Here is a 6,696-nt window from a genome sequence, read left to right on the forward strand (position 1 = left end):
GGGTAATTCATGTAAAAACAACATACACTCCATTAACCTGATTACAGTCTTACATTGTTAAATACAGTGAAACTGTATAAAATAAATATTAAAAAGTTCAATATTACAGTAAATTACTGGCAGCCGTTGTTTACCTGAATGTTACTGTGGAAAATATAGTGCAGAATACATAATGGTATACTTTGTTGATAAATGTAAAATTCACAGTGAACTGTTGTTTTTTGTACAACAATTACATTGAAATAAAAAAGTAATATGATGTAAATCTGTTGTCAATATACACGTTTAATAACCTTGATTACAGTCTCCTATTGAAAAAGTACAGAAGAGCTGTATAATACAATACATTTTTTTATTTAAAAGTTCATATTTACATACAATAACTGTTGTAGCCAGAATGTCCCCGAAAAAATTAAGGTCCTACAAATCAGAATCAGAATCAGAATACTTTATTGATCCCTGGGGGAAATTATTTTTTGTTACAGTGCTCCATTATAAACCAACATTAAGACAAGACAGACAATACACTAACTAAGAATAGTACAATATACACATATATGTACATACATACATACATACAACAACAACAACAACAACAACAACAACAATCTTTATTTATAGAGCACATTTAAAAGCCTTGGGCATACCAAAGTGCTTTACATAAAACAATAAAAAATAAAACAGTTCACACATTAACATCAAATACATAAAGGTAACGAATTATGTTCACAGATAAAAGCCACCAATAAGAGTAAACTGCAGCACATAGGTTATAGCAAGGTAAGACTGTACCACCATGATAAAAGACACCAATAATGGAAAGATAGCAGAGAATTTAATACAATAGGTCAATAGGTCACTGCAAGCAAGCAGTTTATGAGTGACTTATACATACATAAGTCACTCATAAATAAATAGCTGAAAAAGAAACATGTGTAGTTATAGCAGCAAACAGTGTGTTAAGTGGATGCGTTGTACAGGGAGATGGCCACAGGCAGGAAAGATTTCCTGTGTCGTTCAGTGGTGCTTTTCGGTAATCTCAGTCTCTCACTGAACGTGCTCCTGTGACTGACCAGCATGTCATGGAGTGGGTGGGGGGTGTTATCCAACATTGTCTTTATCTTGGACAGCATCCGCCTCTCCGACACCACCTTGAGGGAGTCCAGCTCAAGTGTTGTTTTCAATAAATTGCATGATCAAAAAATGTTCCCATTTCTTCTTGTTGCATGTTGAAGCTCTACTTGGAACCTTGTTAAGACCCAAACATGCAAAATATGATTTTTTTTTTGCCATTTTTCAAGTGGTCTTAAACTTCTGATCGGGACTGTACAAGCTAAAAATAACAGCAGTATGTTTTCTTCAGCCACATACATCACAGTGGACCAACAAGTGCAGTCTGTGTTCAGACAAGTTTTGAGCAATAGAAAAAAGTAGCTTATATGCAGTGTTGGGACTAACGCGTTATTAAGTAACGTGTTACAGTAACTACGTTATTATTGTGGTAACGTGCACGGTAACTAGTTATTATAACAAAATCAGGAACGCGTTAATCGTTACTGGGATTTAGATAGGCTCGTTATTCGTTACTTCTTGCGGTGGCTATCGCGGAGCTTCCACAGATTCAGTAACATTAGCAAGTGGTGGAAGCCAGCAGGTGGATGAGGGAAAGGGGAGGCAGGAGGAGCAGAGACCCGAGGCGGCCGCCGGTCCGAGTGTCAGATAAGATAAGATAAGATAAGATAAGATAAGATAAGATAAGATAAGATAACCTTTATTAGTCCCACACGTGGGAAATTTGTTTTGTCACAGCAGGAAGTGGACAGTGCAAAAGTTATGAGGCAAAAATTAGAATACAATAAGAATAAATACAGTACACAACTGTACAGAATAGAATAAAATAAAATACTATATACAGTAGAATAAAATAAAATAAATATACAATAAGATAAAAATAGAATACAAATACAAATACTATATACAACTGAGTAAAAATACAACGATGACAGAAAGGATTATTGCACTTAGTATTATGAACTGAACTTCAGGTAAGAAGTTATGACCTGAAGTATTGGTTTATATGACCTATAAACCAAGTTTAGGTGTAGTTTATTTTCGTTATGCTGACTTTTTCGTACTGCGTACTAGCTAGCCTGACCGAGTTTCTATACAGCTGGGTGGTGCTATGTTACTGATGTTGAACTTTATTTTGTTCATAAGGTTAGTTAGTAGAGTTTCCAACCATCCCATAAAAAACGGAATCGTCCCGTATTCAGAGAAATTATTACGCATTTCGTATTGAGGTGAAAAGGAACACAGTTTGTCCCCGTACTTCAGCTAGAATAAAAAAGACACAAAGCTGGAGTTATTCTATGTCTTTGCTGCACAGCTGCCTCTTCTTCTCTCATTCTCTCCCCCTCTCTCTCCTGTTTCTACTTCAATCATGAAACTGACCAATGATCAGCTGATCGGCTTTTCTCTCTTGTTTATTTATCGCCCACTTGCCAGAAAGAGGAAACCGGCGGATGTCGCGTTAAACAACAGCAGCGCGTTTAAGCTTGATCAGCTGTTGTTAGAATTTATTTAATATTAGTTTCTAGTATCAGCTGATGTTTGCTGGAGCCACAGCTGTAAAACCTGCTGGTCATGATATGGTTTGGTTATCTGGTGAGAGGGAAACATGAAGATGAAACCAGGAGATGTCCTTACTGGATCATCAGAGCTGAACAGGTGATGGAGAAACAGGTTTACCTTTTAGGTGACATGAATGAGTTGAAGGGAAGTTATGAACTGTTTCTGAGAGACAAATAACACCAGGATCCTTTTTTAGGTAGCTGACAGCTGGTAACTGTGCAGGGGCGGGTCTAGCAAAGTGTTGCCAGGGGGGCATGTAGGGCATTAACAGGGAATGGGGGGCACAAAGAAATACTTTTCTTTCTTATTCTCATTTAAAATGTCTAGCTTTAAAAAAATAATTATCTGAATCTTACAACAAACAATTGATAGATTGATACATATATACCATCAGAACAGTGCACATCACTGTCACAACAGTGTTTGTTTTCATTCAAAGGCTTTATGATTTTTCCTATAATGGTGAGCCGGTCAGTCAAAACGCCCGGGCCGATTTTTTGTCCCAGTCCAGCTCTGTATGCAGCTTATCTGCAGTCTGGAGTTACCTACATCTTCCTATTCAGAAGACAGAATTTCCAAGTTCTGAGTACAATCCACATGCCATTTGCATGTGTGTCAACAAGCGAACACACACACGTGTGTGTGTGCTTGAGTACAAAGCTAAAGCACGAAAACGAGCGCAACTGTTTGGGGATGGCACATTATCTAAACACAGTGAAAGAGCAAAGTCAGAGAAATCAAGCACCACGGCTAGCTCCGCCAGCCTGCTGCCAGTGTGAAATGACACATTTGTGGGCGCTTCCCATGGCAGCGGCATGAAAAGAAGAAGAGGAGAAAGGATGGCTGAGTCTGTGCTTAGCGGTGTTGTGCTACAAAATGATGGTCTGCCAAAAACGGATCGGTCGTATTTAAACTGCCATAACAACTTGTTGGTCTACAATATGTGAAAAGATCTATCAAATGTAACCTTCATGAATGAAATGAAGTCATCTTGAGCCAGAAACAAAATTGCTATAACAAGGTAGAAGCGGCAATCAGTTTTTGTTAGTGATGTTTATATATGCTTTATTTATGCAGTTGAAAAAATGTGGTTGCTATTAAAAATGTGTTTTTTAAGAGTAGTGTGGCCAAGAGGACAGCAGATGTTTCAAGAAATGTAAGAATAGTTGTGTAAAGATATTTTAAGTGGACCAAGAGGATAAGGCGTTTGTAAACCCTGTTGTGGGAAGTCTATCTAGCAAGATATGTAAAGATATTGGCCATAAAAAAACAGAGGGAAAGATAGGAAGTGAGTTTTTGTGAGGCAATGAGTTGTTGGCACAAGACAAGTGGTCGTTGGTAGCCATGACAACAAAGAGGTCCCATAAATGGGGCTGGGCTGTTTGTGTCGCCACATGACGGGCGAAGAGAATGGGGAAAATTCTTCTATTTCAAGTGCACATGCTGTACATCGTGCAAGCAGCCTTTCCAAATTAGCTGGAGACCACGCATTTTTTCACTCAAATACTCAACACATTTCACACATTCACACCTGCTTTTTGCCCTGCACACCTCTTTCTCTAATTATTTATCAACAACCACTCCTTTTTCACCTCTGCTACCTTGCCTTTATTACATCCTCTTAGCTAGCACCAGTGACTGGACAAAACACCTACCCACTGCTTTTCTCATCATTTCTTTTGTCACGGTCAATTCATTCGCCTGGACGCATTAGCTAAACCAACTTTACAAAACAAATTTCCCCGAAGAGCCCGCTTCTCAGCTTAGCTGCCTACATTTCAGGACCTAGCTAAGGACGGTACTTACCCACACAAACACATTTAACTTACCGAAAAAAAGCCACGGGGCTTCCGGTGTTGTGCCAAAAAGTGATTGTCTGCCAAAAACTGATTTCCGGTATTTGCCAAAAACTGATTGCTTGTATTTAAACTGCTATAAGTAACTTGTTGGGCTATACTATGTGAAACATATGTCAAATGCATCCCTTATGGATGACATAAAGTCATCTTGAGCCACAAACAACATTCGTGTAAAAAGGTAGAAGCCGCAATCAGTTTTTGGCAGTGACTTTTATATAACCGTTATTTATGCAGTTTAAAAGAAACTCATTAACATTAAAATGTCTTTTGTAAGAGTAAGTTGGCCAAGAGCACAGCAGAAATGGCAGCAAATATTACAATAGTTCTATAAAAATATTTTAAGTGGGGATAAAGGACCGGATTGGTTATAATGCAAGTACAATAACACAGAGTTATAAAGATACTTGAAAAACGGATAATTTTTTAATTCTCTATATAACCCCTTTGTAAACCCTGTTCACCGAAGTCTATTTACGAACATACGTAAAGATATTACACATAAAAAATACACAGAAACATTGGAAATCACTTTTTGGCACAACACCGGTCTGTCTGTGGGGTAGTCCACTTTACTCAACAACACCTCAGGCTGTCACTATGAAACAGCTGGTCGTGATTTATTTTTTTTGTTTTTGTTTTTTGGCCTGTCCCGTTTGGCTCTTTTGCCATCAGAATTGTTGTCTAAAGGCAAAGAAAGATGCCCAACGGATTTACTTTACCAAATTGACCATCCCAGCCTTGCCGTAATGGTCCATTTAATTCACCTTTTATTGTTTATTTTATTTTCACTTACTGAATACGGGACAGACTTGACTGGGGGAAAGAAGGGGAGAAAGAAAGAGGGAAAGAGAAACAGCTGAGAAGAGGGACGGGGGAGAAGGGCAAAAGACAAAAACCAACAGAACGGGCAGAAAAAAAATGCATATATCAATCACCTGGATCACCTGCTGAGAAAGAAAAAAGAAAACAAGCAGAAGAGAACAAGAGTAATAGAATAAACAACATCACAATGATATATGGGAATATGACAGTAAATACTAAATGTTAAACATTATTGTGCAGCACATAAGATCAACAGAACACAGTGTGCTTTGAGGTAGGAGCCAAAAAGGGTGTAGTTTGTGGGTGTGATCACCCGTGTGTACACCTGTGAGCATGGACGCGCTTGTTTTTTTTAAAAGGTTCCTTCATGTAATGATCTGCTAGAGGGTGTGGGGGGGCCACAGCCCCGTCCTCCAGGGCATGAAGCAGGTATGGAGGAGATCAAAACTCCAGACATCCAGAGGCCCCCAGAACACAAGAGACCTAGGAAGACCAACAGAGGGGCAGCCGCACCACTGTCCCAGAAAGAGCTGAGGAGAGTCCCAGATGAGGGTTCACTCAGCAGCCGCGGAGCAGAAGCCAGGGGGAGTTGCAGTGACGCGCCCGTGAGCTCCGCCGGCAGCCAGCCGTGCCTGAGTGACCGAGCCCCAGGCCGAGAGGCCGGGGGCACCCCACCTCCGAAGTGGCCCGAGCGAGCCCCAGGCTCCAGGCCCCGATAAGCGGCCGCCAAGGAGTGAGCCGGTGTGTACCTGGATGCCCATCCCCGGACACAAAGAACCACCAATGCACCGATGTCTGAGGGAGTCCGCCACTGGCAGGGGAAGTGGTGGTGGGGGGAGATAGGCCTCCAAACCTTGGAGGGCCTGAGATGTCCCCAGAGAGGTGGCGTCTGATACCCAACCTGACATATAGACACAGACATACAGGCACACACAGATACAAACATCCATTCCCACCCTCATGCTCTCATATGCACTCACTCCACACTCAACCAATGTGGAGACAGACATAAAGAGACGCTGTACACACGATCACACTCCCCAAGCGTACTCTACGAACCGGGTCTAGGTACCCTTGCCCCTGGAGGGGGGAACTGCACCCAGACCCAGGTGGTGTTACCCTTTTTCCCTGCGGTGGGGGGAGGCAGACCGCCCCGACTCCGCAGCAGCAGGGAGGCCCACACTCCAGACCGCAGTCGGACGGCCAACTCCTCCTCCTAGCCCCCCTGCTCCAGCAGGCCGCAGAGAATGGGGGTGGGAGAAGACTCCAAACCTCCCTCCACCCGCTCATTGTAGTGTTGATGCATGTGTGTTCTAAGGTGCAATTAAAACCCAGGAGGGCATGGAGCTACCTGCCAGAGAGCAGCAGGTAAGCGCATGGTCCC

Source organism: Aulonocara sp. 'chitande type north' Nkhata Bay, linkage group LG10 (assembly GCF_057382095.1).
Source record: "Aulonocara sp. 'chitande type north' Nkhata Bay isolate Kocher_YH1m ecotype deep benthic linkage group LG10, A_spYH_male_GT1.1, whole genome shotgun sequence".
NCBI classification, from domain to species: domain Eukaryota; kingdom Metazoa; phylum Chordata; class Actinopteri; order Cichliformes; family Cichlidae; genus Aulonocara; species Aulonocara sp. 'chitande type north' Nkhata Bay.